Here is a 13,382-nt window from a genome sequence, read left to right on the forward strand (position 1 = left end):
AATAGGAGATGAGCGTTTTGTTTTGTTTTGTTTTTGAATTATTATTTAAACTGCTCCCTAAAAAGTTTAGTTTAGACCTAGTTTAGACCTATGGTTTAGGTGAAGGAGTTTCTTTGTCCGATGAGGAGAGATGGACATGGCTCTGTATTGAGCAAGGTGGGGCCTGCCTTGGAGGTGGGAGAATGGAGGTGACATCCTTCCTAGGTGCTCTCTTTTCCTCAAGTGTGAAGACGGTGAGGAGTGGGGAGGGGCAGGAAGGGTGAGCGTACGGAATGGAGAGATGGGATAGCCAGGTCTGCAAAGCAGAGACGATCAACCCGGCCATCAGTGGGAGGTGCTCATCCAGCACCCTTCACCCTCCAACCGCCCACTTACTCTCCACCCCCCTTTACAGAGGAGGCAACTGAGGCCCAGAGGGGGAAGTGGCACAAGCCAGACCAGACCTTCCTTGACTTTCTATTCCCAGAAGCTGACGCAGTTTCTGACTCAGAGGAGGTGCTCATGGAGTTGCTAGTTGAAGCCACATTCGGGAACTTGAGAAACGGGAAACTGAGGCAGAAGCCACATTCGGGAACTTGAGAAACGGGAAACTGAGCCAGAAGGGACGTCAGAGGTCCAGCCCTTGCCTCCCAATACTGCCAGGACTGGTCCAGAACAGGGCAGCAGGGTACCTGTTTATTCCCACTTTGACGTATCCGCAGCCTGGTTTCTGCAGACCATTTCATCTAAATCCATCCATAGGCTGTACTGGACTATGTGGAAGCAAAGTCATAGGGAAACTTTTGGAGGAAAACCACTCTCTTTTTATTTGGGACTTGAGTGGATTTAATGCCTTCCCAATTAAGAAATGTCACAAATAATAATAATAATAATAATAACAATAATAATAATAATAATAGATGCCATTTATGAAATGCTTACACAGTAAGGCCCTTTTGGATACTATTTCTAGGGTTTAGAGCATATTTTGTAAGATGGTGTCATCTTTTTTTTTTTTTTAAGTTGACCGGTAAGGGGATCTTAACCCTTGGTGTTGTCAGCACCACGCTCTCCCAAGTGAGCTAACCAGCCATGCCTATATAGGGATCCAAACCCTTGGCCTTGGTGTTATCAGCACCGCACTCTCCCAGGGGAGCCATGGGCCAGCCCCAAGATGGTGTCACTTAACAGAAGAGAAACATGAGGTTCAGAGGGATCTTGCCCTAGACCACACAGTTTTCAAGTGGCCAAGGTGTGACTTGAGCTCAATCTTGTCTGTCCCCAGAGCCTCACTTCTTCCTATACTCCACTGTCTCTCCTCCCAAGCCTCTCTACCCTGTGAACTCATTCATTTGACAAATACTGATTGGACCAGGCCTTGTGCTGGGTGGGCCCTGTAGATGCCCTGGTAAACAAGGCCGCCATGGTAAACAAGGCTGCTGTGGTAAACAAGATCGAGGTGGTCCCCTGCCCTTGGGGAATACAGTCATATGAGCTATGGAGACATACCATAAATATATAATAACCAACCTCCAATATGAGTGCTATGAGGGAGATCTTCAGGGCACTGAGGGACCCTCCCACACCCCATGGCTTGGGGTTGGGAAGGAGCTGGGGAAAGGTAGGTGTTGAGGACTGGACTGGTGTCTCCAGAAGGGATGAGGCAGAACACAGTTCCTTCCACCTGCCCCTCCCCAGACTGTGGGTTCCCGAGATGGCCAGTAGGGGGAGCCCACAGCTTAGGCCTGACTGGCCCCTCAGCAGCTTACGTAACTGGGAGAGCTGGGGGAGGAGAGCAGGCCCTAGGCACGCGGCTGGCCACACACAGACACACGTACCCACTGTAAGGGAGGGGGCTCCACACACAAGGACATCGCGCAAACCTCCCAACAGAGCGATGCACATGCTGCAAAGGAGGAATATATCATGTAGACTGGAGAGCACTCCCATACCCACTCATCACACCCATAAAAAACACACATAGGCTTACCCAGCACCTAGGCTGGTGCCCTGGGGTGGAGTGAGAGGAGAAAGGAGGAAGGAAGCCTTTCAGTGAGTCTCCAGGCAATGCTGAGAAATGAAGGGGGAGGGAGCCTGGGACTGAAGAGAGACATGGGTGGGGTGAGCAGTAGTGCCCACGGGGACCCTGATGCCTGGCTGGGCTGTGTTGTCACTATGCCATCACCAGCTCCCACCTGCCCCCATGTACTTCCAGGTATAGCATATACCAGACACCAGTCCTGTCTCACATGCTTGTTTAGTTCATTTCACTGCTAGGTGACATATGTACAAGGTGCTGAGGTGGCACCGAGGTGTCATTAGTAACATTAAAGATCATTAAGACCCGCGCTTTCCCCTTAAGCAGTTTATAATCTGGCTGAGATGTCACACACTGCAGTCACAACCAAGGAGACATGGCTCTCAGAGAGGAGCACCTTCAAAGACAGGACTGTTAATGGATTCTGACCTGTGCCAGCTGTGTACCGTATTTAATCCTTACCAGAACCTTGTGAGGTTAGTGCTGTTATCCTTGTGAGAAAACTGAGGCATAGAGAAGTGGAGGTACTTGTTCAAGATTAATGGGTTGGTTACTGTCCAAACTCGAATTTGAACCTAGGGTTGTCTAACTGTGGAACCTGTGCTCCTAATCCCTGCGACATTGCTTCTTAAAGGCAAACAGCACTAGAGGCAAAGTTAAACATGAACCCAGCACACACAAGTGCACACCGAGCTGCAGACACAGATACTGCTGTGGAGACAAAAACATCAAATAAACAAGCACACACACTCACCAGACACTAAGACATAGAAATGACAGAAACTCACACATAAGACTAGCTCACTCTCTTTTAAATGTGTATAAACCTCAGCTTCGTGGGGAGCTAAGGATGACAAAAATGTCCTGTGATTTGTGTGTGTTTATAAAGCCTTGACCCATGCTGCCCTGATGAGTTATATTTTCCCACCCTCCCAAAAGAGAAAAATTCTCTCTGCTGAGATGCTGCGAGGCCCAAGCAAAGCATCAGAGACAGAGGAAGAACGAAAACCTACCCTCACCCTGACAACAGACTCACGAAGAGTTTCACTGAAGCAGAGGTGCACCTACAACGCTAAACACACAGACATCATGCACAGCCAAACACACTCACAGAACCACAAAGCCATCTCCCCCTCCCACACACATGCACACATGCACACTCCACCTTCTCCCTCCTTCCTCCTTGGGCCGGGGGTCTGCACCCTCATGGTGGACTGTGTGTGTGTATCTGTGTGTCTATTCCCTGAACCCCCCTCTTGCCCTGGCTGAGCCTACATTCCTGCCTAAGTTCTCAAACACAGTGCCAAGGGGGCAGCACAGCTGTTCAAGAACAGGGGAGCCACAATGCCACAGAGGCCTTGGCACATCCTGGCCCTGACTCCTGAGGAGACACTGCCATTTCTGTACCCAGGCCGAGTGCCAGCTGCCACCCACTCTGGGATGCCTCACATGGATCCCTCTGAGCTAGAATCTCCTCAGCCTCTCTCTCTGACAAGTTCTTTGTTCCCAGTCCCATAGGGTGGGTGCCTAGACTCCACCCCAGATGCTCCCTCGTCCCTCTCCCCCATTCCCATCCAGCTGAGAGGGAACTGGTAGAGAATGCATATGTCTGGTGGGGCAGTGCAGGACTGAGTCAACCCTGCTGTGTGATATCACCTCTTCCCCAACCAGAGCAGCCTCAGGGGCTAGTCAGCCAAGGGTAGGAGCTGGCAGTGGTTTGGTTAGACAAGGGTGTGGGGGCTGAGTGTTGTAGATGAGCCTCAGGCGGCAGGAGGTGGTTGGCACCAGTTGGCTGCCTCTGAGTCACTGAGGTTGAGCAAGAGGCACATTTAGAGAAGAGGTCATTTACAAGTTTGTCTCCACCCAGCTCCAAGCAAGGTGAGAAGGAGGCACTGATCATTGCTGATGCTTGCTGAGCACCTACTCTGTTCTGGGCACTATCATAGACACGCTGCACGCATCCATTCATTTAGTCTTCACAACAAACCCATGACATAAGCGTGATGGTCATTTCTATCTTACAGATGGAAAACAGAGGCACAGAGAGGTTATATAATTTACCCCAAGTCACGTAGCTGTCAAATGGTAGCACCCAGATGCAAACAAAGCCTGATTCTCAAACTTAAGCTTCCCAAACATTCTTCTTCTGCTTGCTTACCCAACCTGCACATATCTATTCAAAGAAGCACGTGTGTGGGGACACACGCATACACACACCTGATACTTTGCAACCTTTTGAAATAACTGTCTTATTCTACTAATGTATCTCTAGCTTCTAGAACATAATGGGTGTTCAATAAATATTTGTTGGATGAATGCAGTGCTGGAGGCCCAGGAAAAGAGGAAATGTGAAGGTGTGTGTGGTGGTATGGTTGAGAGGGACGAGGGGGGATTTCACACACACACACACACAGAGCCCTCTGCTGCAAATAATGTTGAAGACTCACTTCTAGCTCTGGGGTCCCAGCACTTCAAAGTCCCCGAGGTGGGGAAAGAGCAATGGAACTGGGCTTCACTGGGTCCTCTGCGGTGGAAAGGGGTCTCTGCTCTTCCTTCCAGTCAGAACAGAGGACAGGGGACCATGAGAAGAGTTCTGGGAAGAGGGTATGGGGAGAACACAGCCACCTCAGCTCCTCCAGTCTCTTCTCTCCCTGCCCCAGCGCCACAGGCCCTTCCCCGGCCTCCCTCCGGAAAGTCCCTGCCTCCTCCACTTATCCACCTGGACTCTCTAGGCACCCAGCACCCCTGGGCTATTCTGGCTGAAGAGTGGACAATTCCCCTTTTTCCTAGTCCAACTGAAACAAGAGTGGAATTTTTCCAAGGACTCTCTATTAGGAAAGTGAAGGGGAAACAAGCCAGGAATAAAGATTGCAAAAACAAAGAGACAGATGGAATGGGATTGGGGGTTGGGGGAACGAGCTGGTCATGGGAGACACTGTGAGCCCAGAGTCCCGGTGCTTACGTGACCCCCCTTAACCCCACAGCACCCTGTCCTTGGCCCTTTGATGATGTCTCCCACTCTGTGTTATAATTACAAGACTTGTTTATATCTGCCTCTCCATCTTGGCTGTGAGATTCTCAGGGCCACTGTTAACTCTTTTTTGCTCTGTCCTCATGCCTACCTAGCATAGTCACCAGGCGAGGAGTAGAAGTTCAATAGACATTTGCTGAGTGACCGAGCAAGTGAGTGAGCAGTGAGTGACAAGACAGGAAATCTGGATCCTTTTTCTGGTGGCCTCATCACCTCCTCAGTGGGCACTATTGTTTCCTCTGGAATCCATCTCACACTGACCACGTCCATCCACAGCTGGTAGAAAGTTTCTCCTCCTATTTCAGAACCTGAATCTTCTATCCCTCAGGAAACAAACCAAACTGGCTTCCTGGGCAGCCTAGGAAGGCTAAGTTCTGTCCCCTGGGCAGAGAAGGGAGCTGGAGATCAGATCCAGCTGAAAGAGAATTTGCAGTCCAAAGGCCAAGACATTGGAAATCGAGGGCAGAAAATAATAGCTAACATTCACTGAGGATTTTAATTCTCAAACCAACTCTACGAGTTAGCGCTGCTAAAGAAACCGAAGTTTGGAGAAGCTAAAAAATGTGTCCAATTAGTGATAGTCTTAGGATTTCTTATCCAGGCATTCTGACTCTGTGTAATAAAATTTTATAATTTTATGTTGCCTCAGCATACATTGTGAACATAAGTTTAACTTTCTTATACTAGAAGCAGGGCTCAGTCACCCTTGACATAGTTTTCAGTTCTACACCACACCCAAATTGTTCAAGGTGGTGGCCAGAGATAAAACTTAGATGCATCTCTCCCACCTAGCAGACTGGACCCCCAGTTTCCCAAGGCTTCCTCTAAATGGACCATTCAGGCATTTGCCCGTGAACTCAGAGTGATCCACACCCTAGATCCTTATACATACTGCTAGTTGTCACGCTGTCCCTCCTTCTCTCTGCCTGACTCTTCATGCCTGCCTCACGTGGCCTGGGGATGGAGGACTGCCCTCCGACTCATTAGGTCCTCCCTGCACAGGGCCTGTAAGTAAAAACCTTTGAACTTGTTTCCTGTCGTGGTGGTGTATTGAATTTGCGCTTTGCATCTGAAGAACCAGGGGCTGGAGGCCAGGTTTTCCCCGGGACGCCGAGGAGAGCACAAGGTCAGGCTTCCAGTGCCAGAGCAATGGTCAGGCAGGCATAAACTGGACACGTGTCAGACAAGAGCCACAAGAGCATATGCCAGTATAAACAAGTTTTCATGTGAGGTACCCCCTGGTCGCAGGTCCAATAAGTAGGCATTAGGCCATCTGCCAGGTAAAAGAAGGCACACTGTAAACACCCACATCCAGCTCCCATTTGCTTCCCGTTAGGGAAAGTTTGCTAACCGCTCCAGTACTGGAACCCCGATTTAGCTGGGGGCTCTCAAAACACTCCACAGCCCCAGTTCTTAACCCTGTTGCCATGCTGCATCTGTACAGCACAAATCATCATCCAGAGAAGCTGGGGTCTGGGAGAACGACCAAGATGTGGAAGTCCAACCAGCTGGCAGGACAGGGTGATGGGGAACCCAGGCAAGCAGGACTGACCACTCTAGGTGGGCACTGAGGCACTGAGCATGGGCATGGAGGATGCCAGCTCCCAAACTAGATATCCCTGGGGAAAGGGGACTGGACAGAACAAACCTGAAAATTAGAGAATGAGGCAGGTTACCAATGAGGAGCTCTCGCAACCAAGTATAAAATTTGGGGGCTGGGATTTCAGAACCAGACAGCATAGCTTTGGGCAGACCTGGATTTACCAGGCTGTTACTGGGAATCCTGTTACTGATTTTTCTCTAGCCTTAGTTTCATCATCTGTAAAATGAGAATGATTATAGTATTGACCTTATTGTTTTCTGAGGAGTATTGTGAAGATGAAACGAGAATGTATGTACATGTCACAGTGCCTCGTTATGATCAAAGCTAGGGCACTCAGGCAGAGTGGGGCCAGCGGCAAAGGAGAGGAGAGTCTTTTAAACGATCACACCTGTCCCCTAGTTCCCACCTCTCTGCTCTCTCAGTTCCCCGCTGTCTTCTTTCTCCTTCCATTTCCTGCAATCCTCTCGGGAAAGGGTAACCTACACCCCTGCCTCAGTTCCTCATCACATACTCTCCAACCCTTCACAATTTTATTTTCAAACCTGACCCTCTATGAAAATGTTTTTCTCAAAGGTCACACTAGTGACCTCTGAGCTGACAAAAAAGTGACGAGCTTTCATTTTCCTTTCGCATCTGAAATCTGAAATTGTTAGTTCCTGGACCCTGGAAACTTTTTTCTCTCTTAGCTCTCGGGCCCCTTTACTTGGTCTAGTTCTCCCATGTCTCTGGCTTCTCTACTTCCCCACCCTCCAGATCCTCCTTCTCATCCCTAGGTGTTACCCAAGGTTGTGTCCAAGATCTCTGGCCCTTTTTCCTCCAGCTCCTGGTTCAGCTCCTGCTCTCCTGGCTCAGGTGATTGCCATGGCCCATGCTTTTTCCCAAGCTCTGGCCCCATTTCCATCACCCACTGAGCACCTTCACCTGGAGCCCTGCCAGTAGCACCTCAAACTTAATATGCCCCAAAGCAGACTTGTGGCCTCTCTCCTAAACAGCTTCCTTTCTTCCTTACCCTTATTTTAGTTATCTTTGCACCAATATCCCCATCTCCCCGTCTCCATTTCCTTCCTTCCTTACCCTAATGTCCAATCAGTTGCCAACTCCTGAAAGTCTACCTCCCAAAGACCTTTCACATCCATCTCTGTCTCCTCACTGTCAACGCTACTGTCTTTCTGCAGGCCCTCACCCCCTATTGCCCCCTTTCCCTTCCAGTCCAACGCTCATATACACACACACGCCCTGCAATCAGATGAGCCTTCCTAGGGCAGAATTTGAATGCGATTACTCCCCTGCTCAAAATTTAAATGGCTCCTTACTGTTTACAGCAATATTTCTCAAATTTGCTTGCTGGTAAAAATACAGACTCCCACTCCCCACCCCTGCCCTCATGAATCAGAATCTCTAAGAGATGTGCCTACTGTTCTATATTTTTGACAATCACCCAGGTGATTCTTATCATCAGAGCCTTTTAGGAAACACTGGCATTTAGAATGGCACTTAGGCATTCAAGGCCCTCCCTGAGATGGTTCCAACCTTCATTTACAGTATTGCCTCCCATGTTTCTTCTGTGTGCACTGTGTGCTCCAGCCCTCTGTGCCTGTGCTCACATTGTTCCCTCTCCTTTGTCTCTCTGAGCTAGATCCTACCTATCAGTCAAGGCCCAACTAAAATGCCATCTCCTCCATGAAGACCTTCCTGATTCATCCAGCTGAGAACCATCTCCCCCTTCTTGGAGCTCCCATCACCCTCTAAATGCAATGGTGTGCAACCAGCAGCCAGCAGTGCCTGGCTCAACACAGATGCTTGATGTTGGCACTTTTCCCTCCCCTTTATCTTCTGGAAGTTAAGTGTGCCTTCCCATTGAATCATCTAAGGAACTTTTAAAAACAACTGATGCCTAAGTCCCACTTCAGGCCAATTAAAACACGATCCCTCGGGGTGAAGCCCAGCATGTAGCATTAACATGTAGCTTGGTGAGTATCCCTAGCTGGTCCAACCCCCTTGCTTTATTGATAAGAGGTAAAGGACTTATTCAGGTGCACATTAACTTGTTAATGGTGGAGCAAGTCCTAGGCTGAAAGCCTCTGCCCTCCCTCCAATCCAGCACAGGATGGTTTCCAGAATGCATGACCCAGTCTTTGCTCCCACATCTCTGGGATAGGAATATCACTCAGGCAGGAGGCAGAGCCCAGACCCACCCAACTTCACTCAACAGAAATGGAGGAAAAGAAGTGGGGGGAAGCTTGATGGAATGGGTGGTGGGAAGAGTCACCAAGAGCTAGGAGCTTGCCCTAGGAAGACAGGGTCAAGCAATGAGGTGGAGGGATTTGGTCACATGAAATTCTGAGCAAAAGGACCATGACAGTAGGAACCCTGTTTCCCTTGATTGTGATTGTTTCTCTGGCCCCTTGCACAGTATATGGCATGCAGTAAATGCTCAGCAAACACTGATTGAATGTTTGAATGAGGCAATAGCATTGAAAAGCATGCACTGTTGATTAAGTCACCCAGGGAGAGTGCTCACATTCCCCAAGCAGCAATGGTGAGAACATCCAGACAGGAGCACAAGAGCAAAAGAGTCCTGGACTTTCAGAGAAACTGAGGCCCAAAGGAGGTCAGGATCCCTGAAGTTCCAAATAGAGTCTGCTGTGTGGGGAGGGAGGCCGTGGCCCTATGTGCCAAATGTTTGCAGGCCATCCTGTCCTAGCTGGACATCCAGAACGCCGAAGGGGACAGGCATACAAACAGCTGTATCCTGAGCCAAGTGGAGGGGGCCTGACAAGGGAAGAAGGAGGTAGGAAGGAAGAGCTGGGGGCCAAGCCATGCTGCCTCTTGATAGGGGGAGCAGGGAGGCAGGGTGTTCTGGGCCACTGGCTGGGTCAGATCTCTGGCCAAAGCAAACCTGCCTCGGGGGGCTGGGGGTGGGGGGTGCTCCTCCCTGCCCAGATGGAATCAAAAGCAAACAGGAACCCTAGAGGGCCCAGCTGTGACCCTTGCCCCCCATACTCAGCAAGACCTATTAACTCCATCTTCCCCATATCCCCTAACATACTCTTCCCAGCCCAAAGAATCTCTGTAAACAGACTCTTCTGGTATTTGCTGGTCAAATACCAGCCATGAGACGTCAAGTTTCCTCAGCCTCACCCCTAGCCCTGCCCTTCTCCCCAAAAGATACACAGACCCTGTCCCACCTCTCACAGTGCCTCTCTGTATGAAACCAGGGTAGTCACTGCCCACACCTCGAGCCCTTCCTTGTTTCTATGCCAAGAGTAAACGGATCAAGCTCGTTACTGTGGGTCATACTAACAAAGTGGGACCACCTGCCCCCATGCTAAGAAACAAAATTGGAGTCCCTCCCGCCTTGGATCTCCTTGTATACCCAGGTCTCCAACTGACAGTTCTCACACAAATATGACTGCAGGCAATGTCTGCTGTTCACCTGAGCTGAGCCATGAGCTGAGGAGGAAGTAGTCTGGAATTTGGTGATCATCAGAGCTAGAAAAGGATCTCAGGGATCTTCTAGTCCTGCTCCTTGTCATTCAGATGATGACACCAAGGCCAGAGTAGAGGAGCCTCTTGTGCAATGTCACACATGTGGCTAGTGGCCCCAGTAGGACTAACCTTAGCTGACCTGACTTGCAGGCAAGTACCCATCAAGTTAGACCATGATGGGGATCGCGGGGAAGGGCAGGTGGGAAAACAGAGGCACAGAACAGCCCTGGGCCATCATGCCCACGGCCATACCGTGAATCCTTCCCATTTTCTCCATCAGACTTCCACCTGTATGGAAGAGCCTTTTGGGAAACACTGCCATTCAGAATGGTAGGAAGGCAACGTGGAGCTGTGCAAACACAGAGGGAAGTAAGGAGGACAAAAAGAGGTAGGAATGAAGCAGAGGCACAGAGATGGAGGGAAATACTACCAGGTGGTTTTTTTCCTCTCATTTCCTGAATTCTACATAATGTGGCTTTAACAATAAAAAGGATAACAAAAATAATTTAGGGGAAAGATTAAAGATGACATAACAAGAGAGACAGAGGAAGAGATTTTTAAAACCTGCTTCAAGTAGATGGAACAGAAAGACCAGGAAGAAAACAGAGGATCAGATGTCAAGGGAGAGATGGCGAGAAAATCCAACACCATCCTTGTGATCGAGTGGGGAAACTGAGGCAGCATCAGGACTTGAACAGCCACTCAGTGACCCCCAGCCCAACCTACCCCCAGCAAGGTCACTACAATCTGAGTGATGGGAGGAGAAGGGGCTGGAGAAGGCACTTTGCTTGGACACTTGTCATGGCCACTCTAGGCCTTCCCAGGCTCCTGCCCATCCTATCACCCCAAGGCAGCCTCCCCTTGGAAGCAGAAGATTTTCACCCACACCACCAGAAGGCCCTGGAAGCCCTGAAGAACAAAAGAAAAGGAGAGTGGGAGTGGATAGAAGAAGGGACAGAAGGAAAGACGTCCAAGAGGGTTGGCAGCAGGAGGCAGGATAGAGCCGCAGGACTGGGGAGCTGGGCCCAAATCAGGACTGGGGCAGGAAAGTGGGGCGAGGGGGTGGGAAGAAGGGCCAAGGGGTGACAGAGCTCCCAGCTCTTCCTCCCCTCCCACTGTCCCTCTTCCACTCTTTCTTTCATGATCTTGAAACAACCTTCAAGTCTGGGCTGGAGGCCCCAGGAGGCCAGTCACTTAGGAAACAAAACTGTTTCTTGGAGACCTCAGAAGCCCATCTGCAACTGAGCAGCATCCCCACCCCATCCCCGGGGCACATACATATTCTCCCTGGACTCGCACGTGCACCCACAGCCGGCTTCACACCAGCTGCCCGCTGGCCCACGCACTTGACGCACACGCACACGCGTACACAGCCTCACACACCTGTGTAAGAGCACACGTTCGTTCGTATACAGACAGCTGATTTGTAAGAATGGCCACACCCCCAAATGAAGGTTGTCTTCTCCTCTTTTGAGGAGCTCCTCCTTTGGAATCACTATTTGGCACATTCACAGTCTCATACCACACACAGGATCCCACACACTCATGTCCTCTTCAGTCACTAACTAGCACACATACACACACACAAGCACCGAGACATTCCTCCATCTGTCCCCGACCTCTCTCAGACTCTCTCTCACACACATACCCCCACTCTCCAGATCTTCCCCTCCACACACACCCCTACTTCCCACATCTTCTCCCCCCACACACATCCCTCCCTCTCAGATTCTCCCCCAACACATACCCCTGCTTCTCAGAGTCCCCCCACACACACTCCTACTTCTTAGATCTTACCTCTCACACACATACACACCCCTACTTCCCAGATCTTCCCGCATCAACCAGACATTTGATTCAGGATCACCCGTCCTGCCCTTTGCCAATCCCCTTTCTGATCTGTGATTTTCTCTCAAGCTCACTCCCCCGCCCAGTCATCATGGCCTTCCAATCTCCTGCCTTCCAGTGTTCCTTTATCTCTCCTTTGCTCCTCTTACTCCAAGGGCCTTGATCCAAAGTGGTACCACTGGCTGTGTCCAAAGGAAGCAGTAGTCAAACCCAGGCACCCCAGGTCAAGGGACCAGGTGTGTACACTCATGTGTGTCCTGAAGTCTGAGGTTTCTGGTGGACAAGAAGAAGGAGACTCCCAGAGCCTCAGCTCTCCCACACGGGGAGAGTGGTCAGTAACGTGAGGATGAAGAATGGACCCTGGGTGTTATTTGTCTGAGCCCTAAATGTGTGAGCAGCAGGGCCTTGGGCTGTGCTCTAGTCCCAGTGCAGGGCATGACACAGAGCCCCAGCAGGCCATATGGGCAGAGGAAGGACACAGTCCTTTCTGGTATTGAGCCTGGTGACAGGGACCAGAGCCAGGGCCTTTGGAAGGACTGGGCAATACTGGGAGGTGCCAGCAAGGATGAGAGTAGGGAGGATGAAATCCATTAGAGCCAAGTGCCTGAAGTTTACACAACTTTGGGTTCTGGGACTAAGGTTTTCTCTCACCTTGTGTGCTGAAGAGGGCTAGACAGAATATAACCCAGGAATACTAATCTGGGAACCTAAGGAGCAGGTGTTTCCTAAACCCCAAGTTAGTCGTCCACCGCTAGCCTCAGGGCAAGGCTGTCCCAGCATTGAATGCCTGGCCACCTCTGGGCCACCCTTTCAGTGTCTTCTTCCCTAGGCAGTCTCTCCTGATGTCTAACCACAAGCCTTCTTGCTACATACTCAGCTACTCCCCTCTCTCTCTTTTACACACAGGGGCTGGAGCTGGTATCTATGTTCCCTTCATTGTTTTCTCTCCCTGCCTATTCTCCCCTAGGCCCAAATGCAAGGTCAAAGGAGGGGGCCATGGAGAGACGTAAGGAGGCCCTTGGCTGCCCTATCCTATCCACCCTTCCGGCCTGTAACCCAGGAGGACGAAGGAGGGTGGAAGTGGGATGTAACCTTCCGGATCCCTGTAATGGAAAATCTCAACTGCAGCCCAGGAGGGGGCCAGTTATTTAGGGAATTCAGATGTGAGCCTTGTGTCCTGAGAGTGGATTTGCTGGAGGAGAGGTTGATAATCCCTCTGCAGGGATTCCCTCTGAGGCTAGAGAGGAGCCCAGCCCAGCCAGTGGGCACCTTAGGCCTCTGGGCCAAAGTCCCCAATCTCCTTCCTTCCCTCCTGTCTTCCTTTGCACTCAGGGCTCTCAGACCTGCCCCTTCTCAGCTGGCTTCCCCTCATTCCATCTCTGTGACCAGAGAAA

Source organism: Cynocephalus volans, chromosome 8, assembly GCF_027409185.1.
Source record: "Cynocephalus volans isolate mCynVol1 chromosome 8, mCynVol1.pri, whole genome shotgun sequence".
NCBI classification, from domain to species: domain Eukaryota; kingdom Metazoa; phylum Chordata; class Mammalia; order Dermoptera; family Cynocephalidae; genus Cynocephalus; species Cynocephalus volans.